This window comes from Aethalodelphis obliquidens, unplaced genomic scaffold (assembly GCF_003676395.1).
Source record: "Aethalodelphis obliquidens isolate GAN/ISIS:26980383/991018 unplaced genomic scaffold, ASM367639v1 scaffold87, whole genome shotgun sequence".
NCBI classification, from domain to species: domain Eukaryota; kingdom Metazoa; phylum Chordata; class Mammalia; order Artiodactyla; family Delphinidae; genus Aethalodelphis; species Aethalodelphis obliquidens.
This window is the reverse complement of record NW_020838031.1, coordinates 6349379-6374272: the sequence shown is the minus strand read 5'-3', so window position 1 is coordinate 6374272 and position 24894 is coordinate 6349379. Positions and strand designations below refer to the sequence as shown.

Here is a 24894-nt window from a genome sequence, read left to right as displayed (position 1 = left end):
GGCTATGCCTGTGATGTTTCCTGACAAAACTAGGCCACGTGGTCTGCAGAAGACATTTTTAATGATATGTGAATGTACTTCTACGGAAAGTATAACAAAGGAACAAATATTAAACCAAACTTAGTTTTGCATTCAGCAAGACACTCTTTTTGAGAAGAATGAATTGTATAATCAGCCACCATGAGCTTCTTGAAGACCGCTGAATTTTATTTCTTTTTAAATCCCTACCTTTAAAATATCTTTAAAATAATTTGTGCTGAAATAAATGTTAACTGGTTAATTAAGTATTCAAAATTAAGCACTAATATCCAACACTAGTTCTGTTGTCTGTTGCAAGGATCAGAGGGGACTAGAGACAGTTTTGGCCACCCATGGGAGGCAAGAGAGCAAACAGATTAAACAGACATATAGCAGAGGGACATTGCATAAGGGAAAACAAATTTGCCTTTGCATGGAACTTACGCAGTTTGGTATATTGACCATTCATTCATTTACTCTCTCATTTTTATCATTCCACAAATATTTTCTAAGTATTTTCCACGAGACAACAAGGGAGCAGGCCATGTAGCCTGAGTTACGCTCAGCGTTCTTGTGTCTTCTTGGGCTTATTACGCAATAAATGGTCGATTATATGGACAATGCGGTCTGGTAAGTGCTTCTTTAGGGAAGCAAAGGATACCAGAGAGCTAAGGAGGATGCCAGCCCAGTCTGGGGGTACCAGGGGGTCAGTCTCAACCCCCAAAGAGCACTTCCTTCAGTCACATTATTTTCAAATGTGAGGAGCAGAGAAGGGAACGTACGGCAGAATATTCTAGAAAAAGAACTTGTCCCATACTTCAGGAACCGTAATAGTCAGCAGGCTGGGACTACTGGCATTTGATGAATGCCTTGGATTCAGAGATTTCGAATTGTGTTTAACAAAAGCAATAATCTTAACATAAGTGACCTTTCACTCTGGATAAACCGCTCTACTATCATCAGCACCACCCCCAGCCTCTGTCCTGAAGAATCAAATTCCTCTTCAGGACCCTCTTTACTTCTGTGGATTTCTGCAACTGTGGCCAACCAACCCCCCAATTACTCAAGTTCTCCTGAACCTTCCCCTCCAAAGCAAGTGGGGTTCTCAGGAAGCAGGAGGCTTCTTGAGCAAGTGATTCATTGGGGAAATACTCTTAGGAAAAGGGGAATGAGGGAAGTAAGATAGGATGGGAAAACCCAAGCAAGGTGGGGCTCTCAGCTGGAGGCTAGCTTCAAGCTCATCCCTCCAGGCAGCCCTGGAAACCCCAATTACACCATGAAGTCAATCCCCCTTAATTCAAGGGCCCCAAGCTTTTGTGCCTCAGTATACACAGCCTGGTGAGGGTGGGGCATGGCCTCACGGGAGCCACGATTCCTGTTTGCTAGAGGCCCATTCCCAGGAGAAAGGGGCTGGGAGTTGTCATCAGCCAACACTCATAGAAGCTGCGGCACAGAGGCCCCTGTCGGTAAAAGGGATCGGGGTGGGGGGCGGGGGGGCGGTCCTTACATCTACAGGGATGAACACTGCTCACCGATGAGTTGAGTCCTCACTGCTGTGTCAGGAAAGGCCATTTCCCAGAATGCAAGGGAGCTCAACCGAGGGAGATGTGGATGCCACAAAACGTGTTTGTTGCTGTTAAGTCTGCACATCACCCAAAGCCTCTGCCTCCCTCCCTGCCCTTCACACCTGGCTTGTTCTGCGCCGCCCTTTGTATCCTGCACTTCAGCCAGACTGCACGTCTTTCTGTTCCTTGAGCACACACCGAGCTCATTCTCTATTCGTTTGCTTTTCTTTTTCCATCTGGAATATTCCTGCGCTTTGACATGATGGTGCCATTTTCTAAGGTGAGGATGGAGCGAAATGGTCTGAAGCGGGAGGGCAGCGCAAGGGAGGATGTGGAAATCAAGAGTTCTTTCTGAGGAACCTATCAGGTTTCTAACTAGAGTGGTAAAGATAGACACTTGGATATGTGATTCTGGAGTCGTGGTTCTTAAAACCAGCCTGGGGCTTCCCTGGTGGCGCAGTGGTTGAGAGTCCGCCTGTCGATGCAGGGGACACGGATTCGTGCCCCGGTCCGGGAAGATCCCACATGCCGCGGAGCGGCTGGGCCCGTGAGCCATGGCCACTGAGCCTGCGCGTCTGGAGCCTGTGCTCCGCAACAGGAGAGGCCACAACAGTGAGAGGCCCGAGTATCGCAAAGAAACAAAAAAACAAAAAAAAACCCAGCCTGTATCAGATTACCCTGCAGGGCTCTTAAAGCAGACTGCTGGACCCCGCCCCCAGAGTTTCTGATTCAGTAGGTCTGGGGTAAGACCTGAAAATCTGCACTTTTTATTTATTTATTTATTTTTATTTGTTTGGCTGTGTCGGGTCTTAGGTGCGGCACAGGGGATCTTCAGGTATGCATGGACTTCCCTCTAGTTGTGAGCCCATGTAGTGCATGGGCTCAGTAGTTGCGGCACACAGGCTTAGTTGCTCCACGGCATGTGGGATTTTAGTTCCCTGACCAGGGATCGAACCCACGTCCCCTGCATTGGAAGGTGGATTCTTAATCACTGGACCACCAGGGAAGTCCCCAGATCTGCATTTTTCACAAGTTCCCAGGTGACATTGATGCCCCTGGTTGGGGAGCACACTTTGAGAAGAACTGGTGTAGAGTTCTAGGCCAGGGTTGGACCTAGAATTGGGAAGCTTTGGCATAGAGACGACATTTAAACCATGGGATGATGCAAGATCATCTGAGATGGAGCAAAGTCCCAAGACTGATGTTATGGATTGAATTGTATCCCCCCCTGCAAAAAAAATTTCATATGCTGAAGTCCTAACCCCTAGTACCTCAGAATGTGATCGTATTTGGAAATAGGATGGTTGCAGATTTAATTAGTTAAGATGAGGTCACATTCGAGTAGGGTGGGCCCTTAATCCAGTATGATTGGTGCCCTATCAAAAGGAGAAATTTGGACACAGAGACACGCACACGGGGAGAATGTCATGTGAAGGCGAAGGCAGAGATCTACACGGCATGGAACACCAGAGATTGCCAGTAAACCTCCAGAAGCCAGGAGAAGGGCCTGGAACAGATCCTCACTCACAGCCCTCGGAAGGAAGCAACCCTGCCGACACCTTTTTTGGCAGGGGAAGTATAGTTGATTTACAGTGTTATGTCAATTTCTGCGGTACAGCAAAGTGACTCAGTTATACTTTTTTTTCATATTCTTTTCCATTATGGTTTATCACAGGATATTGAATATAGTTCCCTGTGCTATACAGCAGGACCTTGTTGTTTATCCATCCTATATATAAGAGTTTGCATCTACTAACCCCAGACTCCTAATCCTTCCCTCTCCCACCCTCCTCCCCGTTTGCCTGCCCACACCTTGATCTTGGACTTGTTGCCTCCAGCACTGTGAGACAATACATTTCTGTGGTTTGAGCCACCCGGTCGATGGTGATTTGGTACAGCATCCCTAGCACACTAATACAACGGGGATCCACCAAAATTATGCAGAGATCTGGTGGGGGAGGAGAAGCCAGCAAAGAAGTGGCCGGTGGAAATCCCAGGAGAACGTAATATCCCAGAAGCCAAGGAAAGACCGTGTTTAAGCAGGAGCATGGTCTTGGTGACAAATGCTGTTGAGAAGTCAAGTCAAAAGAGGACAGGGAGGGCTTCCCTGGTGGCGCAGTGGTTGAGAGTCCGCCTGCTGATGCAGGGGACACGGGTTCATGCCCCGGTCCGGGAAGATCCCACATGCCTCGAAGCGGCTGGGCCCGTGAGCCATGGCCGCTGAGCCTGTGCGTCCGGAGCCTGTGCTCCGCAACGGGAGAGGCCACAGCAGTGAGAGGCCCGCGTACCGCAAAAAAACAAACAAACAAAAAAAGGGGACAGGGAAACGACTCTGATAGGGCTGCAATTTTATAAGGCAGTGTGTTGTCTCTGACGACCTTGAGAGAACAGTCTTAGCGGAAGGGGAGGGGCCAGAGCCAACTGCAGTAGCTTGAAGAGAGGAAGAGAGAAAAGGATGTGGACACGTTTCCTGGGCGGGGCAGCAAAGCCATGGGGCCATAGCTGGAGGAAAGTGTAGATTTTTTGGTATAAAGATAGGACCCTGGAAATAATAGACTGATAGACATAAGGAGAAACTTATGATGCTGGAGGGAAGGGATGATTGAGGGAGGAAAGTCCTTGAGAAGACTAGAGGCTTCTCAGAAGGGGTAGGGTCTTCATTCAGGGTAACAAGGAGAAAGGCTGAGAGGGACGGGGAGAGAGGCTGATGTGAAATTCAGTTTCGTTTCTTGTGCTCTCAGTAATTGCACAGAATTTCAGCAAAGGAGATGTTCAAAACAAAAAAAACCCTTATGACTAAATGATTAAATGTGGAGTCCACACTGGAAAAAATGTGTTTGTTGGTGGGAGAGAGGGGAGGTGGAAGCACAGCAGGGGAAATATGCGAATTGTGTAGGTTGGAGTTGTGAAATAGCCATTCAAAGGAAGAGATATAAATAGCAACATTTGCCAAACTAGCCTGGACTGTAGAACTGGAATTTTGAGACGTGGCACAGAAGCCAGGACTCCCCGGGCTGGGCTTCTCGATGACTCAGGGAGCTGTCCCGCTGCGGGGTCTTTGACTGGCTCAGCGGATGGGAAAGGTCAAGGGCTATGATACATTTGGAACATAGTATCTGTGGTAGTTCAAAATCTGTCATTAATTTGAAGGAGATAAATAGATACCCTTGATCTCTTATCTTCCCACCTACCCAGGGTTGAGGCCCTGCCTCTGGAGGAAGGGATTCTGGGAGTTCTGTAGCAGCATGATGTCACCTCCTAGTAGCTATTGACCTTTGGCCAATTACATCACCACCATCACCATCATCATCATCATCTATTGGACGCTTGCTATGTGCCAGGCACTGAGCTGAGTGCTTCAAATATATGATCTTATTTAATCCTTATGTAGATCTATGAAGTATAGACAATTAGCATTCACATTTTACTCTCGAAAGGAATCTGAGTCTCAGGGTGATTAAGTTGTAGGAACTGTGATAGAGGTAAAGGTGGAAGCTAGTCTGTCGCCAGAGGCTGCATTTGCTTCTTAACCTCTCCGAGCCTCAGTTTCCTCATCATAAAACGGTTCTAAAAACACCTCCCACACAGGAGTGTTCCATGGATTACATGACATCATGCATAAAGTAAACAGTCAAACAATTTAGCTATTATTAGTAGATTTGGGCTATTATCACAACACTGTTTACATTCTTACATTTTAATAAAGGACTATAGAGAAAGAATGTGGGTTTGTATGAGTGCTTATGTGTGTGTGTCAGAGAGACAAAGAGAACAATAATCATCAGAAAGTCATGAATTTGAGCTGGAGAATTTTGAGTGTTGATAGAAGAGAGTTTGTGTGGGCTGCTTTCCCTTAGTGCCTTAAACCCTATGATATACAAGTTCCTCAAGATGGTTTTAATTTTCGGGGCTGGGGCTAGGGTGAGGTGAATGAGGCACTAGGCTCCGGTGTAGCTTTTAAAGGGACACAAACAATTCAGTCATCAAGATACATTTTACGTGTGTGTGTATGTATATATACACATACATATATATTTTTAACACCTCTGAATGCTCTAGTTCTATAAAAGCATGTGTTTGTCCTACAACATTCTAAGATGGATTTTGGTATTTTAGCTTTTTACTGATAGGTGAAATGGATGATTTCTCCTTTTTTGCCTTACTTTGCAACTTATTTGGAAATAGTATCTAAGTTCTATGGCTCTCCATTTCTGCCCAAAGAGTAGTTAGAAATTCTGTGCAGTTTTGTTTTTGAGATATACTTAACATATAGCATTATATTAGTTTCAGGTGTACCATACAGTGATTTAATATTTGTATGTATTGTAAAATGATCACCTCGTTAAGTCGAGTCAACATCCATCACCACACATAGTTACAATTTTTTTTCTTGCGATAAGAAGATCTTTTAGCAACTTTCAAATTTACAATACAGTATTATTATTATTTTTTTAACTTTTTAAAAAAATTTATTTATTTTGGCTGCATTGGGTTTTCATTGCTGGGCATGGGCTTTCCCTGGTTGCGGTGAGCTGGGGCTGCTCTTTGTTGTGGTGCGCGGGCTTCTCATTGCGGTGGCTTCTCTTGTTGCGGAGCATGGACTCTAGGCACATGGGCTTCAGTAGTTGTGGCCTGCAGACTCAGTAGTTGTGATGCATGGGCTTAGTTGCTCCGTGGCATGTGGGATCTTCCCGGACCAGGGCTCGAACCTGTGTTCCCTACATTGGCAGGCAGATTCTTAACCACTGTGCCACCAGGGAAGTCCCTAGTATTATTAACTGTAGTCACTATGCCATACATTACATCCCCAGGACTTATTTATTTTATAACTGGTGGTTTGCACTTTTTGACTCCCTTCACCCATTTCGCCCACCCCCATGCTCCACCTCTGTTTTTTGGGTTTTGGTTTTAGGTTTTTTTGTTTTTACGGTTTTTTGTTTGTTTTTTTTAAGATTCCTCATATAAGTGAGATCGTATGGTATTTGTCTTTCTCTGTCTGACTTTTTTCACTCAACATAATACCCTTAAGGTCCATCCATGTTGCTGCAATTGGCAGAATTTCCTTCTATTTTTATAGCTAACATTCCATTGTATATGTATACTACATTTTCTTTATCCGTTCATCCATCAATGAACACTTAGATTGCTTCCATGTCTTGGCTGTTGAAAATAATGCTGTAATGAACATAGGGATGCATAGATCTTTTCAATTTAGTACTTTTGTTTCCTTCAGATAAATGCCCGGAAGTGAAATTGCTGGATCATATGTTAGTTCTATTTTTAATTTTTTGAGGAACCTCCAAATTGTTTTCCATAGTGGCTGCATCAATTTACATTCCCACCAACAGTGCATAAGCGTTCCCTTTTCTCCACATCCTTGCCAAAACCTGTTATTTCTTGCCTTTTTGATAATAGCCATCTTAACAGGTATGTGATATCTCATTGTGTTTTTTTTTTTATTGAAGTACAGTTGATTTACAATGTTGTGTTAGTTTCTGCTGTACAGCAAAGTGATTCTGTTATACATATATACACATATTCTTTTTCATATTCTTTTCCATTATGGTTTATTACAGGGTATTGACTGTAGTCCCCTGTGCTATACAGCAGGACCTTGTTGTTTATCTATTTTATATATAGTAGTTTTTATCTGCTAATCTCAAACTCCTAATTTATCCCTCCCCCATCCCTTTTCCCCTTTGGTAACCACAACTTTGTTTTCTGTGTCTGTGAGTCTGTTTCTGTTTCTTCTTTGGAAAAATTTCTATTCTACCCATTTTTAATTGGACTGTTTGGTTTTCTGCTCTTAAGTTGTGTGAGTTCTTTGTATATTTTGGATATTAATCCTTTATCAGATATCTGACTTGCACGTATTTTCTCGCATTCAGTAGGTTGCCTTTTCATTTTGTTGATGGTTTCCTTTGCTGTGCAGAAGTTTGATGTAGTCCCCCTTGTTTATTTTTGCTTTTGTTGCTTTTGCTTTTCGTGTCAAAACCAAAAAAATCTTTGCCAAAACCGCAGTCAAGGAGCTTACCACCTCTGTTTTCTTCCAGGAGTTTTATGGTTTTAGGGCTTATGTTCAGTCTTTAATTCATTTTGAGTTGATTTTGGGGTATGGTTAATTTTATTCTTTTGCATGTGGCTGTCCAGTTTTCCCATCACAATTTTTTGAAGAGACTGTGCTTTCCCCATTGTATATTATTGGCCATATTTTGTGGGGTTTTTTCTGAGCTCTCTATTCTGTTTCACTGACCTATGTGTCCAATTTTATGCCAACATCATACTGTTTTGATTACTATAGCTTTGTAATATAGTTTGAAACCAGGATATGTGATGCCTCCAGCTTTGTTCTTCTTTCTGAAGATTGCTTTGGCTAGTCATGGTCTTTTGTGGTTCTATACCCATTTTAGGATTGTTTGTTCTATTTCTGTGAAAAATGTCATTGGAATTTTGATAAGGATTACATTGAAGCTGTAGATTACTTGAGTAGTATGGACATTTTAATAATATTAATTCTTCCAATTCATGAGCATGGAATATCTTTCCATTTATTCGTGTCATCATCAATTTCTTTCATCAGTGTCTTATAGTTTTCAGTGTACAGGTTTTTCACCTTCTTGATTACATTTAGTCCTAGATATTTTATCCTTTTGATGCAATTGTAAATGAGATTGTTTTCTTAATTTTTCTTTCTGATAGTTGTTGTTAGTGTATAGAAATACAGCTGAGTTTTGTATATTGATTTTGTATCCTGCAAGGTCACTGAGTTTGCTTGTTAGTTCCAACAGTTTTTTGGTGGAGCCTTTAGGAATTTTTAATATATAATATGTCATCTACAAAAAGAGACATTTTTACTTCTTCCTTTCTGATTTGGATGCCTTTTATTTCTTTTTCTTGCTTAATTTTTCTGGCTAGGATTTCCAATACTATGTTGAATAAAAGGGGCAAGAGTGGGCATCCTTGCCTTGTTTCTGGTCTTACAGGAAAAGCTTTCAGATAGATAATACTTTATTGCAGTATTTAAAAAAAAATCCGATTGGCAAACTGTGGCCTGTGGGCAGCCACCTGTTTTTGTAAATAAAGTCTTACTTCTAATTTAAAACAGAACTCTTATTAACACTCTCATACCAGCAAGCATATAAAAGAGTTCTAGAATATTTCCAGACCTTCACTGACACACTGATAAAGGTTCATGTTCCTAGCTTTGTGTGTTTTTTCTTTGAATGCTTTATAACAGATCATCATTATCCAGCTCTGGATATAACGTCAGAAAATATAACATTACCAAAAATTTACAGAAAAAGCTCTCTATAAAATGCTAGCTGATAAAGTCAGTCTTGGATTATTCCCCAAAACTACATAATGACACTACATAATAAAGTTCTTTTATACACAAAGTGTTTCACAATATACTATTCAACCTTAGAAAGCACGAAGGGAGTATGGGGAAGGCCCATTCAACCGTGGAGTAGCTATAACACGTGTCATCCACATGATTTGTGTCTCTCCTAATACGCACATTCCCAAACAAAGGATATTTATAGGAATTGTGTGTGCCTCAGAAAATGGCACCCTGCCATATTCAGCAAACGTTTTTTCAGTTTTGAACCCTAGTACTTAAGAGAAAAATGAAAATTAATTCACGATAAGGCTAATTGGACTCTAGACCTCATTAAAAAGTTCTTTCTCCCTTCAGTCATTCTTTAGGGCCCAGAAATGTTAACAAGCAACACTACAGCTGCCTTTTTTGTCTCTAAGAGAAAGACAGAAAATGAAAGAAAGAGCTTTGCATCTGATTTATGAAGGATGAGCAGCTCTCCTCCGAGAGAGAGAATTGTCTCCACATAACAGTGGCTACACCTGCTTATCAACAGTCTGAGCTGCGGCAGATTGCTCACCTGTGCATCAGTCCCATCATCCCCCCAAAATGGGCTTTTGTACCGAGTAAAGAAATCAATGCAAGCAAAGCACTTAGAATATACGTAGCGGATAGTAAGTGCTCAATAAATGACAGCTATTATTAGCAATTAGCGATTGGTTACCCAAGTCTAGGGGAAATTGGAAGGCAATGGGAACAAGATTAACAAGCATGGAAGAACAGATAACTAGAGAGGATGCTAACTACATCTATCTTTCTCTCATTCCAGCTGAGGAAAAATGTTGGGGTTTCCCTGGGTACCATCCTTGGGCCACTGCTTGTTGCATTTCACATGCTCTCCGGAGAGTGATGACTCCCAAACCTTGAGTTCCAGCCCTCCTTTCAGGGACCTCTTCCTACTTAAACGTCCAAACTTCTAACCATGACTCCAGTGCCTCCTGATGAGGCCCCAGCTCATTGCTCTGACTTATTTCTCTGACTGCACTTGATTTTCCAGCAATGCTAAAGGGCTGACTGTTTTCCTGTCCACAGAATGTTGCTTTTCTGTTCCATATCTGGGCTCATGCGGTTCCCTGTGCTTGTAATGCCTTTCTCCCCTTTATCTGGCTCAGATCCGATGACATGTCCTCCAGGAAGAAGGATCTTTCTCTCTCTCAAATTGGATTAGATCTCCTTTCCCTGTGAGACTCTTTGTCTTTTATATAGCAAATCATTGCACCTGCTACAGAATATTATAATTATGTGCTTCCGTTGCTAGACTGGGAGTTCCTTGAAGTTAGTAAATGCTGTGTCTCATGCATCTTTGTATCCTGAGTGCTTAATATACTGCCTGGCACTTCATAAGTAAATGCTGAGTGAATTAATATTTATTGAACCCCCGTCCCAGTACCCCCTGGGATGGAGTGCCATTTGAAGAAACGATTAGTGTAATGAACGGTTCCCTGAGGTGAGGGGAGGGATTTCAAACACTGAACAAACAATACAAAAGAGCAGATATTTCATTTCAGAGCTGCAGAAGGTGAAATAGAAAACAGGAACTCAGGGACGGGGGGATGAGAGGGATCAGAAATGGCCTGGGGGCGGCTCAGATCAGAAAGAGAGCTGCCCAGAGGGACTGGTCACAGAGATTTGACAGCACAGATTTGCATAGCACAGTGCTATGGGTTTATAAGCCACCAAACCAGAGGAAAAGTGAAAGGGCTATTCGCTTATTGAACTAGTGTTTATTGAGCATCTGTTAAGGAGGCAGGCAGTGGGGATACAGCAGTGAACCAAACAGGCCTTGTCTCTGTTGTCATTGAGCTTACCAGGCGGTGGGGAGACAGAAAATCCCCAAGCAAAGAAATATGTAATTACATATAGTGATAAGAACTGTGAAGGCACAGAACAGGATGCTCTGTGAGAAAACGGCAGGTGGGGCGGGGAAGGTCTCTCTAAGGACGTGGTTTTTAAGCTGAAGACAAAGACAGGAGGAGCAGTCCAGGAGACGGGCCTGGGGACTGAGCAAGGAACCAAAAGAGGCCGGTGCAGCCGCGGAGAGCTGGGCAAGGGAAAGCGAGGCCTGTCAGCATCCAGCATCTGCCGGGGAGGCGGGCAGAGGCAGAGCAAGTGGAGTCAGGTCAGTCAGGTTAAGGAGTTTAGATTTTGTTCTATGTACAGTGGCCAAGGAAGTGTTTTAAGAAAGAGTGTGATGGAGTGGTGGGACGCGATTTACGTGCACAGGGGAACACCCAGGATGCTGGGAGGAAACAAGAGAGGAAAGGGGTTTCAGAGTTGGAGGTGGTCATGACTAGTGTTGAGCTATCGAGCTCTTCTTTTTAGGAAATGTCATTTATCTCATTTTAAAAAAATCTTTGGCCATGCCTCACCGCATGTGGGGTCTTAGTTCCCCAACCAGGGATGGAACCCACGCCCCCTGCAGTGGAAGAATGGAGTCTGAACCCCTGGACTGCCAGGGAAGTCCCTCAGTTATCTCATTTTATAGCTGAAGAAACTGAGGTTCTGAGCTGGAAGGAGGACCCAAGTCTGTTCCATCCCGGAGTTGGAACTTCAACCCCTGTTGCCTCTTCTGTGACCCTTGGGCTCAGTTACGTGAAATTTCCAGAATGGCAAAGACTAAAAAGAATGATAGGGCTTCCCTGGTGGCACAGTGGTTGAGAGTCCGCCTGCCAATGCAGGGGACACAGGTTCGAGGCCTGGTCTGGGAAGATCCCACATGCCGCGGAGCAACTGGGCCCGTGAGCCACACCACTGAGCCTGCGCGTCTGGAGCCTGTGCTCCGCAACAAGAGAGGCCACAACAGTGAGAGGCCCGCGCACCACAATGAAGAGTGGCCCCCGCTCGCCGCAACTAGAGAAAGCCCTCGCACAGAAACAAAGACCCAACACAGCTAAAAATAAATTAAAAAAAAAAAAAAAAAAGGAATGATAATATCCATTTTTGCAGGGCAACAGGGGGAAGGTGAATTTTCAACCCCTGTAGGTGGGAATGTAAATCAGTGCAGTCTTTCTAGAAGAAAACCCAGTGCCTTAAAGATGTGTGCCTTAGAGTCACCAATTCCATTTTCAGAATCTTAAAACGATAAACCAAATACTGAGCAGAGATGTCTGAGCAAGTCTTATTTATCAGTGTTTGTAATAACATAATAGGGCATTGATAAAATAGACTTCAGTACTATGCAGTTAATAACATGCAGTATTACTGCATGGACTCGACAGTATATTGCCTGGTGATAAAACTGGGTTACCAAAAGATGTAGAATGTGATTTCATTTTCACAAAATATATATTTACATAGAGAGAAAACATTCTGGAAGGATCTACATCCAAATATTTAGAGTAGCTATTGTCAGGGAGGAAAAAATTCCCTTCTAACCCTTAGGTTCTGTGGCTGGTCGAACAATAAAAATGACATAAGGCAGATTAATGGGAGAAAACCAAATTTAATGGTGTACGTACCATACAGGAGCCCTACAAAGACAGTGAGACCTGGGGCAAGTTGGGCGGTTGAGGCGCTTATGCCATCCAGAGCTAAGGAACTACAATGGGATGGGGCTTCAAAGGGGAGGAGGGCCGTTCACAGGACAATAGGAAGAGCAGAGGTCTGGCCATTAGATGTTCGCCCTGCCGTATAGTAGGTCTTTCAGATATAAAGTTACCTCTGGTACAAGCTCTCTTTCTGGGCCAGGCCCTGATCTAAATTATTTTAGGTAGTCAAGAGGGGGGTAAGAGTTTTCCTCGAGTCTGCTGTGTCTTGATTGCCTTCTGCTCAAAATAATCCATGTGCCAAAGTGGCACATTTTGGGCAGGCTTGTTCGGAACGCCTTCACTGTCTCTGGAAGATGGCGAAATCTGGAGATTCTTATCGTTGTTGCTGTTGTTTTTTATCCACGGTATCTAGTTTTTCTAAATAAAAAATTTTCAGTTTTTGTTGAAGAAGGACACACGTACAGAAAAGGGCACACATCCTATGCTCAGAAGGGATGAGTGAGCGCAAACTGACCACACCCGTGTCAACAACACACAGACCAAGAGAGAATGTTCCCAGCCCCCAGAAGCCCCTCTGTATTGAGTCTGGCTTCCTCCACTTCACATTATGTTTCGTGCAGTTCTTCCATGTGGTTGCAACTGAATTGCAGTGCATTAATTGCTTAAAATCTTATCATGTTAATACTTGTCTTTTCTAAATATGACACCCTAGAATGATAATCATCAGCTTTTTTGTCTCTGTATAGAGTGCTTTGCATGGACACTAGCTCTAAGCATTATTGTTTTTCTCACTGGTGCCTTAATAGACAAGGGAACTGGGAGTAGAGGGTCATTTCCCTCCCTCCGGTTCACGCACAAAGCAAGAAGTAGCACAGCCGGGACAGGCTCGTACCTAAATACATGCCCTTTTTGCCCCACCTCATGGGATTAAGAGCAAAGGTAGCAGTGGAGTAAATGAAAGGAATAGCTTTCTCACCATCAGGCTCATTTAGACATTGAGACAAGTACGTGGGAAAGTTGTTTAAACTCCTTTTCTGAAAGTCATTCAGAATAGAATACACAGACCCTTCCAGTTCAGAAGCTGAAGGTCCCATTAGTATTCAACCAATTTCAACATTCATCATCTCTGGAGAGAATTTCTTTTGCTAATAATCTGTGAGAGCCACACTTCTCATTTCACATTATTAATCACAGTGCCTTCATCATTACGTTGTGTATGTAATCTCTGTATACTTGCCATGTGGATTTTGTGTTTGCCTATGTCCACTTTGCTCTCCAGCTTTATGAACAACATTGATTACAGCCTCTTAGCGATCATATACAGGCGGTTCACTTCTCATGTACGGTGAAATATCTGGTGTCAGCAGGACCGGGGTAGAACTCAGGCGTTCCGGCTCACAGGTCTTAGGACCACACGTCAGTGCCTGAAGTGAGAAAATCCATTTCTACTTGGAAACATAAACAATGATGGTCCTGATTGTTAAGGAACCTGTGAATGTGGTTTTTTCTTTTCTATAACGTAGAACTTCATGACTTAGCTTTATGTATCTTACCATCACATTTCACTCTAAAATCCACAATCATCCTTCTTTAAAATCTTGTGATTCTAGGTGTCTGTAGTGTGAAACGAATTTCACAATCCAGTACGCTTTGTAGACTTTTTAAAAAGAAATTAGGTGAATTCGTAGAGAAAACAAAGACCTATCACCTCAGATATTTACTTCAGTTCTGACACAAGTAGCCTTGTCTTACGGGTTAGGGTTGTCAGCCCTTAAAAGCTGAAGTGAGGTAAACAAGCACCTTAGCCTGAATTCCCCTTCTCCTTCTTCCCCATTCCCACTCCCCCTAGACATTCTCTTTTTTGTGTTCATTGTAGAAAAAGCACAGACCAGTAATTCATGTCTGCTGTCCTCCTGCCTCAGGGTCTAGCACTAGATGGCCCGAGTGTGGGAGAACGAGTGTGGGAGAACGTAGGAGGTGCCACTCCTCCTACTTTCCCGGGTTACCTTTCAGGAATCCAAAAACTGTATGGTCTGTTTTTCCTGACAAAAGAACAGTATCTGCAGGTCAAAGGATAACTGATAAGTCTATTTATCTCCCCAGAGACTTTGGCCAGACACTTCCCCTTTCTTAACTCTCCTGGTCAGCCTCGAACAGCCTTGACCAGTCCTACTTGGCAGGACGTCTATGGCTCCTCTGTGAGGGCCTCTGTGAATCTCTAGCTTCACAGTTACTATTTTATAAACAACATGAAGGGGGAATCTTTTTTTTTGTTTGCTTTTATTTTTGATAATTAAAAAGAATTTTTTTTTTCGAGTCTAGTTGATTTACAATGTTGCATTAGTTTCAGGTGTACAGCAAAGTGAATCAGTTATACATATATCCACTTTTCTTTCTTTTTTTTAAGATTCTTTTCCCATATAGGCCATTACAGAGTATTGAGTAGAGTTCCCTGTGCTATACAGCAGGTTATCATTTGGTTATCATTTATCCGCACCCCCATTACCCCCTAGTAACCATAAGTTTGTTTTCTACATCTGTGGCTCTACTTCTGTTTTGTAAATACGTTCACTTGTACCCCTCCTTTTTTTAGATTCCACGTATAAGCGATATCATATGATATTTGCCTTTCTGTGTCTGACTTACTTCACTCAGTATGACAATCTATAGGTCCATCCATGTTGCTGCAGATTGCATTATTTTGTTCTTCTTTATTGCTCAGCAATATTCTGGGGGAATCTTTATTTATTTATTATAATTTATTTATTTTATTTATTTATTTTTGGCTGCGTTGGGTCTTTGTTGCTGCATGCGGGCTTTCTCTAGTTGCGGTGAGTGGAGGCTACTCTTCGTTGCGGTGTGTGGGCTTCTCATTGCGGTGGCTTCTCTTGTTGCGGAGCATGGGCTCTAGGTGTGTGGGCTCCAGTAGTTGTGGCACGTGGGCTCAGTAGTTGTGGCTCGCGGGCTCTAGAGCACAGGCTCAGTAGTTGTGGCACACGGGCTTAGTTGCTCTGCGGCATGTGGGACCTTCCCAGACCAGGGCTTGAACCCGTGTCCCCTGCATTGGCAGGTGGATTCTTAACCACTGTGCCACGAGGGAAGCCCCCCCCCTTTTTTTTTAAATTAATGGAATCTTTAAATAAACAGACGAATGAGGTCTCAGAGCTATCGCCCTTCTAATGACCTTTAGACATAAGGGAAATACCTTGGCCTCAGAAGCAACGAAAGGGGCCCTCAGAGCCCTGTCCCTCCCCCGTCCCAGTGCAGGACCCTGTGTGTGTGGGCAGCTGAAGGGGGAGAGTTGTCCAGGTGCACAGTTTGAGTGCTGAGGAAATAGCCTCCCGGGCTTTCAGTGGGAGTTCTCCCATTTAGAACACGCCACATGGCATGACTCTTGTCTCTCCTATAGAAAAGGGCTGAGCCTCGGGGCTCTTGTCTACTGGCCTGGGTTGTAATAGAGACTGGCAGCTCTCAGAGGTCCTCATGTGTCCTCCTGTGTCCTAAAACTCGGAGAAATTTGGTTAGGGAAAGGTTGAGGGGAAGGGACTGCAGGGAGGCAGTGGCAGTGGCCTACAGGTGGCCTCCTCGATGAGGTCTGTGGTGGGACCAAGGCTGTGGGCTGGGCAGCTGGTCAGGATGGAAGTGAGTTGATGAAGGGGAGGGGCTCAGAGCAGTGCTACTGCTTGAAGGAGGGGCAGGGTCTCTGGGAGGAACCTCCTTCCTGACCTCTCACCGAAGTCCAAAGGCGTTAAGAAATCTTGTTTAAGAAGTGGCACATATATACGATGGGATACTACTCAGCCATGAAAAAGAACAAAATAATGCCATTTGCAGCAACGTGGATGGACCTAGAGATGATCATACTAAGTGAAGTAAGTCAGACAAAGACAAATGCCATATGATATCTCTTATATGTGGAATCTAAAATAGAATATAAATGGACTTATCTATGAACAGAAACAGACTCACAGACATAGAAAAGAGACTTGTGGTTGCCAAGAGGGAGTGGGTTGGAGGAGGGATGAACTAGGATTTGGGGATTAGCAGATGTAAGCTATTATATATAGAAGTGATAAACAATAAGGTCCTACTATACAGCGCAGGGAACTATATTCAATATCTTATGATAAACCATAATGGAAAAGAATATTTTCAAAAATAATGTATATGTGTGTGTATATATATATATATAAATCACTTTGCTGTACAGCAGAAATTGACACAACATTGTAAATCAACTACACTTCAGAGAAAAAAAATAAGCAAATACATTCATCTGAAAAAAAAAATTGAAAAGCAATCTTTAAAAATTGCTGCTCTTGGCCAACAGTTCCGTATACTTGCAGTTAGTTCTGTTAGGCTTTTTTTTTTAACTTTTTATTTTATATTGGAGTATATTTGATTAACAATGTTGTGATAGTTTCAGGTGTACAGCAAACTGATTCAGTTATACATATACATCAATCTATTCTTTTACAAATTCTTTTCCCATTTAGGTTGTTACATAATACTGAGCAGAGTTCCCTGTGCTATACACTAGGTTGTTGTTGATTATCCATTTAAAATATAGCAGTGTGTACATGTCGATCCCAAACTCCCTGATGCGGTACATATATGCAATGGAGTATTACTCAGCCATTAAAAAGAATGAAATAATGCCAGTGGCAGCAACATGGATGGATCTAGAGATTGTCATACTGAGTGAAGTAAGACAGAGAAAGAGAAAGATTGTATGATATTGCTTATATGTGGAATCTAAAAAAAAATGATACAAATGAACTTATTGACAAAACAGAAACAGATTCACAAACTTAGAGAACGAACTTATGGTTACCAGGGGGTAAGGATGATGGGAAGGGATAGTTGTTAGGCTTTTTGAATGATAAGCACTGCATTCTGGATAATGATTACCTCTGGGGAGGAGCCATAAGAGAAAGGTATCGATGATGTTTCATATCCATAATGTTGTTATTATTTTTAATAAATGTTTTATTTTGGAATAATTTTGGATCTATAGAAAAATTGCAAAGAGAGTACAGAGAGTTCCCATATACCCTACACCAGGCTTCCCCTAATGTTTACATCTTCATAACCATTGTAACATGGATCAAAACTAAGAAATTAACATTGGTACAACTAAGTATTAGACTTTATTCAGATTTTCCCAGTTTTTCCACTTTTTTTTTTTTTTTTTGCGGTACGCGGGCTTCTCACTGTTGTGGCCTCTCCCGTTGCGGAGCACAGGCTCTGGACGCGCAGGCTCAGCGGCCATGGCTCACAGGCCCAGCTGCTCTGCAGCATGTGGGATCTTCCCGGACTGGGGCACGAACCCGTGTCCCCTGCATCAGCAGACAGACTCTCAACCACTGCGCCACCAGGGAAGCCCTCAGCATCCACTTTAATAGCCACTGTTCTAGGTGCCACCATGATGTTATAATATGAATTTGTTTAGCTGTAATCTGTGTCCAGAATATAACATAATTAGCATCAATTTCTAGGTACAGTAATAACACTGAAAGTTTGGAGTAAATACATATAATACATAATAGTAACAACAAACATTTATTGTACACCTTTATAGTCTGTATATACTTATATGTATTATGTATCTCACACACACCACACACACACACACACACACACACACACACACAGAGCAGCCTAGTAAGTAGTTAAGAGCATGGAACTGGAAGTTAAACTAACTAGTGCTACCATTTAAAAGCAGTGTGACAAACTTATGGTTACCAGAGGGGAAAGGGTAGGGGGAGGGATAAATTAGGAGTTTGGGATTAGAATATACAAACTACTGTATATAAAATAGATAAACAACAAGTTCCTACTGTATAGCCCAGGGAACTATATGCAATATTTTGTAATAAACCATAATGGAAAAGTATCTGAAAAAGAATATATGTGTGTGTGTGTATATGTATGTATATATATATATATATATTACTTAATCTCTTTGCTGTATACCTGAAATGAACACAACATTGTAAATCAACTATACTTCAATAAATTTTTAAAAATAAAGTAAACATTAAAGCAAATAATTGACAGGAATAAAGCAACTACTTGAGAACAAAAAATAAATAAATCAGTGTGACATTGGGCAAGTCTCAGATTTCTTATCCGTAAAATGGGAACAAAAATACTTATTTGGCAGAATTGTCATGAGAATTAAATACAATAATGTTTGTAAGGTGCTAACCTAGGGCCTGGCTTAAATGCTGAATAAAAGGTAACAATTTATTGTTTTATATATATATATGCACATGAATTTGTTAATAAAAATATTAGTCCATAAATCCATAACAGGCATGAGATTAAAAAGATGAGAGTATTTTTAAATCAAAATTTTAAAAAAGAGGGCTTCCCTGGTGGCACAGTGGTTGTTGAGAGTCCACCTGCCGATGCAGGGGACACGGGTTTGTGCCCCTGTCCGGGAGGATCCCACATGCCGCAGAGCGGCTGGGCCCGTGAGCCATGGCCGCTGAGCCTGCGCGTCCGGAGCCTGTGCTCCACAACAGGAGAGGCCACAACAGTGAGAGGCCTGCAAACAGCAGCCAAAAAAAAAAAAAAAAAAAAAAATTAAAGAAAAGAATAATAGCAGAAAGAAAGGGAAAGGGGCAGATGTCTGCACAAAAGAAGGGCCAAAAAAATCTACACTGCAAGTTTGGTGAAAGTTTGCAACCAGATGGTGAGTGGCAGCTGCCAGGCTCAGGGCTCACATTCTGGCGTTTAGTTTGGTTCTAGGTCCTCCAAGGACTGCAGAATTCTCAGAACAAGAGTAATGACGATCCTCACGGGGACAAACAGACCCTCACCCTCTGCAGGAGAATCAGGGCCCTATGACTCACCGCAGCCCTCACAAAATCACTAATTGGAAATCCTTGCTGCAGCTACACTGCAAAGGAATCAGACTCGATGTGCCAACTTCCCCATGTGATCCAAGCATGGCCATCTGCCAGAGAGCCAGAGGGAGAGAGGGCCACTCGCCTTGCCGGCAACGCAGAGATTGCCTAGCCCCATCGCCAAATGAAAAAGCAGCAGAGGGCTCATAAGAAGTCCTTTCCAATGACGATCTGGCTTTGAAAAGAGCAGCTGTAGTGCCAGAGTGTTTGGTGCATTGCCTCTTTTGGCCGAGTATCCATTCTTCCATGGGGAAGTGGTGTTGGGAGGTTCTTGTGGTGCACGAAGCTATTCCTCTGCCATCTGCTCCCAGTGACATGAGAGAGTGCAGCAGGATTTGCCTTTGCCACTTAATGGGGTTTCCGTTTGTTTGACTCAACTGGGCATGTTCTTATAATGCCAGGAGAGTGATTCTATCCTAAGTCAGCTGAACAGAAGCCAGAAGTGAACTAACTGCAAACGAGAGACCCGGCTCACTTAACAGCATGGAAGAAACCAGTTTCACTGCAGCAACACAGAGTAGGTGGTTGCTGATGAGCCTGCAGTGAAGATGCCTACACAGTGACAACCAAAGGGAAGAGTTCTTTGCTCACCTGAAAAAGACAATCACTGTACAGGTAGGTTAAAGTGTTTCTGAGACCTCCCGGTGCCCGCCAAGCAAGGGCGCAGATTTGGTGGGCAGGCTGGGTACAGGCTGAGAGCTTTAGAACCACCGAGGAAGATGATTAATAGCTGAATTCCTGGCAGCCTTGGTGCTTTCTGGAGCTGGTTCCTACAGACTGCTTGTCCGGAGATACTGCGCAGAAAGGAAGGAGAATGCGGTGAGCCAGTGACCCTTATTCGAGAGAGTCCAGCTCTGATTCTTGGATGTCAGTAAACTGAGGTTGACTGCCTTGGGCATGGCGTAGGTACAAGGACTCACGCAGTAAGTGGGTGCAGGTGGACTTCTGTGAGATGTTATTAGACGAGGTACATCAAACCCAACATATCCAAAGTGCATTTTCTTTCTTTCTCTCTCTCTTTCTCACTCTCACCCCTGCTGCTAGATCTCTAACCCTTCAGCCTCTACCATATTCCTGATCTGGGCTAATGATAGCTCAAGTCCCTCTATCTCAGAGGCTAGAGACTGGTCTAGGCGGAGGAGGGAGACAGCACAGAAGTAAGGACTGGAGTGGGGAATTATGAAGGGATAAATAACAAATTCTGTGGCTGGAGTTGGAGGGGAAGGGAAAGACCGCGGGTGAGATTGGAGGGAAAGCTAGCAAGAGTCAGAATGCTTGCCAGATGGAGAGGCGGCTGAGGACAGTGTGGGAAGTCAGGGGTTTAGGGTTTGGGAGGGAAGAGTAAGCCCAAGGAGGGTCAAGGTTGGGAGGGGTACTGAGCACTTGTTCTGAGACAGGAGACCTGGAGAACTTGTGGGTGGGTCAGCTGGGCTGGCGATGTGGATGAAAATGAAAAGACGGAAGTGGATGAAAAGACACCTCCGTGCACTGAGAAGCCAAGTGGCCTGGGCTGTCCTCCACTCCACAAGCTTTCTCACTGCCCACCTCCTGCTGGTTTCCACATCCTGCTAAACAGCCCCCTCCATTCCACGTCCTCTCAGCTCGGCCCTCATTGTCTCTTGGCTTTTGCCAGACTCTCTCCACCAGTGTCCCTGCCTCTAGTCTTTCCCCTCCAACCCATTCTTCACACAACTGCCAAGCAGTATCTTTCCAAAATGCAAGCTTGATCATGTCCCCAAGCTTAAAGGACTCCAGTCTTCCCATTGCCTACAGAATAAAGCGCCAAATTCTTGTGTGGCATGCAGGGGGCCTCAAGATTTCCCCCACCTCATCATTGAAGCTTCATCTCTTGTAACTTACCCACAAGTATGCAGTCACCTTCAAGTGTCCAGTCACCTGGATAAGTTGCTATTCCTTGAATACAACCTTGTAATTTGCCTTCCAACTTCCCGTAGTTATTCCCTCAGCCTAGAGGAACTTTTCCTTCTCTCCTGCCTACCAACCCTCTTTTCATCTTTCAAGATGAAACCACCTCCTCTGAGAAGACTTCCGTATATTCCTCCCTCCAGATTAGTGTTAATTGTTCTGTCTCGTCTGTGTATGTGTGTGTGTGTGTGTGTGTGTGTGTGTGTGTGTATTAAACTATGTAAAACAGAACATTTACCATTTTAACCATTTTAAGTGTACAATTCTGTGGCATTAAGTACATTCACACCATTATGCAAACTTCATCACCATCCATCGCCAGAACTTTTTCATCATCCCCAAGTAATACTCTGTCCCCATTAAACACTCACTCCCCATTATTTCCTCCCCCTAGGCCCTGATAACCATCATTCTACTTTCTGTCTCTATGAATTTAATTATTCTAAGTGCCTCATATATGTGGAATCATATATTCTCCTTTATGACTGGCTTGTTTCACTTAGCATAATATCCTCAAGGTTCATCCATGTTGTAGCAAATAACAGAACTCCCTTCCTTTTTAAAGCTGAATTCTATTCCATTGTATGCATAGACCACGTTTTGTTTATCCATTCATCCATGTATGGATACTTGGGTTGCTTCTACCTTTTGATTGTTGTGAATGATGCTGCTATGAACATCAGAGTTACAAGTATCTGTTCAAGTCCCTGCTTTCAGTTCTTTAGGGTATATACCCAGGAGCGGAATTGCTGGATCATATGGTAATTCTAACTCCCCTTCTTTTCCCTCCCTTGAAAGTAATTGTGCATGGTAAGTGTGCATCTTCAGTATCATAATATAAATACCCTTGAAGTAATGCTTAATAATTAAAGCACAGCAAAGACCCTGGAAGGAGTATTTTAACTCTTCCCTGCAGTAAAAGTATGTTTTTCACATAGAGAAGTTGTCAACCAGTTGAAACGTGACAATGCTGTTATCACTTGAACTCTAAAATTAGACTCTGGCCAAATGCTTTTAAGAAAATCCTTTCAAGAAATCCAGTTAGTAAGTTTTGTAGTTATTACTCTGTCATGACCTGCTTAGGAATTTGGAATCAGGAAACCTGAGTTCCAGCCCCACCTTGCCGGTTACTAACAGTTAAGTTACCTAATTTCTCTAGGCTCTAATTTTACCATCAGTAAAATAACAAATGCCCCTGTACATTCATGAGAGAAGAGCTATCCAAATGAAAGCATTCTGGTAACCTCAAAAAAAAAAGAAAAAGGATCATCTGAATTATCACAGTGACTGGCATCCCGTGCAACACTGGGGCCTATTTAGCCAACCTGAATGACAGTACATTGAACTCATGTCCTTCCTCAAAGGAAGCTAAATGGAATTCTTTAAAGGATAAAGTGCAGCCATACTTTTTTTTTGAGGTTTGAATAGAACTTTTAATTTTTATTTTATATTGGGGTATAGTTGATTTACAATTTGCATTAATTTCAGGTGTACAGCAAAGTGTTTCAGTTATCCATATATATATATCCATTCTTTTTCAGATTCTTTTTCCATATAGGTTATTACAGAATACTGAGTAAAGTTCCCTGTGCTATACAGTAGGTCCTTGTTGATTATCTATTTTATATATAGTAGTGTATATCTGTTAATCCCAAACTCCTAATTTATCCCTCCCCCCTCCCACATTTCCCCTTCGGTAACTGTAAGTTTGTTTTCTAAGTTTGTGAGTCTGTTTCTGTTTTTTGAATAAGTTCATTTGTATCCTTTTTTTAGATTCCACATATAATGATATCATATGATATTTGTCTCTCTCTGTCTGACTTACTTCACTTAGTATGATAATCTCTAGGTCTATCCATGTTGCTGCAAATGGCATTATTTCATTCTTTTTCATGGCTGAGTAATATTCCATTGTATATATGTACCACATCTTCCTTATCCATTCATCTGTTGATGGACATTTAGGTTGTTTCCATGTCTTGGCTATTGTAAATTGTGCTACAACGAACACTGGGGTGCATTATCTTTTCGAATTATGGTTTTCTCCGGGTATATGCCCAGGAGTGGGATTGAAAGTGCAGCCATACTTCATCATTCCCATTTGGATAAGAAAAATCTTTGAGTAAGAAGTGGAATTCCAGGGACATTTGAAGAGTGATAGGAAAACTGCTGGAGGGATTTTAATACTGGGAAGTTAAGGAGACAGCTTTCCATAAATAAGAAATAGGCACAGAGAAAGAAAGCCCTGAGCCAAGATTACTAAAAAGTACTCTCGGTAAAAATAGGTGGTAATAGTCCTATACACTATGCGTGTATTTCATCCAGGCAGTCTTTACGTTTTTATGAAATCTTGTAGATAGAAGAAAAAACTCGAACCTGCTTCACGTGGTTATTTCTGGCCTATAGTACATATTACATATGGTAAAGACTGCTGAGAGTCACTGTTAAGATGTTGGTGCCAAACCATGAAACTTTTCCTGAGTCATAGATCGGCATAGCTTTCTTACCTTAGAAGAAATGACCAGTGAACTTACTTTTAGATCTTACAGCCTACATTCTTCTCTTCTGTGTTTTCAGAATGTCTGTGTTATTGATTCTTTAGAAGGGAAGGCAGGATAAGGCAAGACTACTGATCTTTTTTTCACACAGACTGGTAAATTACCATTGAATGGGATATCTTCTTCCTCTTGCATTTCTCCCTCTTCACTCCCTGAAATTGAAGAAGTGGCCAGTAAATAGAATACAGGTTTGGAACAATTACGGAATTCAAGTGATGTAATCAGTCACTTGTGTATACAAGACAGAAGGCACAGTGCTACATATGTAATAGCAGTGAAATCAAAGAAAAAATGAGACAGCAGTTACTCCTCTGAAGATTGAGGTCCATTTTCAGGGCTATCAGTCGACAGGTGTATATTTCTCTCTTTTATGGAGAAGAGAAAGAACGTTAGTATGGAATAAAGATGACATTTCTAATTAGAGGGGAAAAGATGAGTGTAATGCATGGTGATCAAACAAGAGACTATTTGGAGGAAAATCTTCCTCCCTGTTCTCTTTCCCTTTAAATGGTGTCTTTCACACTAATTCTCAGGCATCTGGTTAGGGAGCCCAGAAACAGAGGTGGCACTTGGGATGATGGCATTTTCCACCAAATGCTCCTGCTTGTAAACCGGTCTTCCAGTGGCCAAGATTTATCTTATTTTCAAAGACATCTATTATAGGTCTGACTTGAATTTATCCTATTTCAGGAAACTCCCACATACCTGCAAGTGCATTCGCCCTGGGGGTGAATGTTCTAAAACCAGGTCTCTTTATTAAGAATCAGCCACAGGGTCCAGTGGTCCCTGGTGGTCCAGTGGTTAAGACTCTGCGCTCCCAGTGCAGGGGGCCTGGGTTTGATCCCTGGTCAGGGAACTAGATCCCGCATGCCGCAACTAAAAGAGCCCGCACCCTGCAACTAAAGATGCTGGCAACTAAAAAAGATCCCGCGTGCCGCTAAGAAGATCCCTCAGGCAGCAACGAAGAGCCCGCGTGCTGCCACTAAGATCTGGCGCAGCCGAGAGAGAGAGAGAGAGAGAGAGAGAGAGAGAGAGAGAGAGAGAGAG

General features: G+C 42.7%; 1 protein-coding gene and 1 long non-coding RNA gene across 3 annotated transcripts in view; both read left to right on the top strand.

Annotated features, from left to right (window-relative positions):
* LOC113613338 (uncharacterized) overlaps positions 1–9859 on the top strand; it is a 57613-nt gene extending 47754 nt beyond the window's left edge. The window contains exon 2 of the long non-coding RNA XR_003430193.1: positions 9731–9859. This is a non-coding gene — a long non-coding RNA (uncharacterized LOC113613338). The remainder of the gene's footprint in view (positions 1–9730) is intronic.
* A 9185-nt stretch (positions 9860–19044) lies between these two features.
* Positions 19045–24894, top strand: part of LYST (lysosomal trafficking regulator) — a 193923-nt gene continuing 188073 nt past the window's right edge. The window contains exon 1 of one of the 2 annotated variants that reach the window (XM_027094060.1): positions 19045–19978. The gene's annotated coding sequence lies outside the window, so the exon portion shown is untranslated. Of the gene's footprint in view, positions 19979–20104; positions 20183–24894 lie in introns of those variants that run through there. The other variant, XM_027094061.1, reaches the window with a different exon arrangement.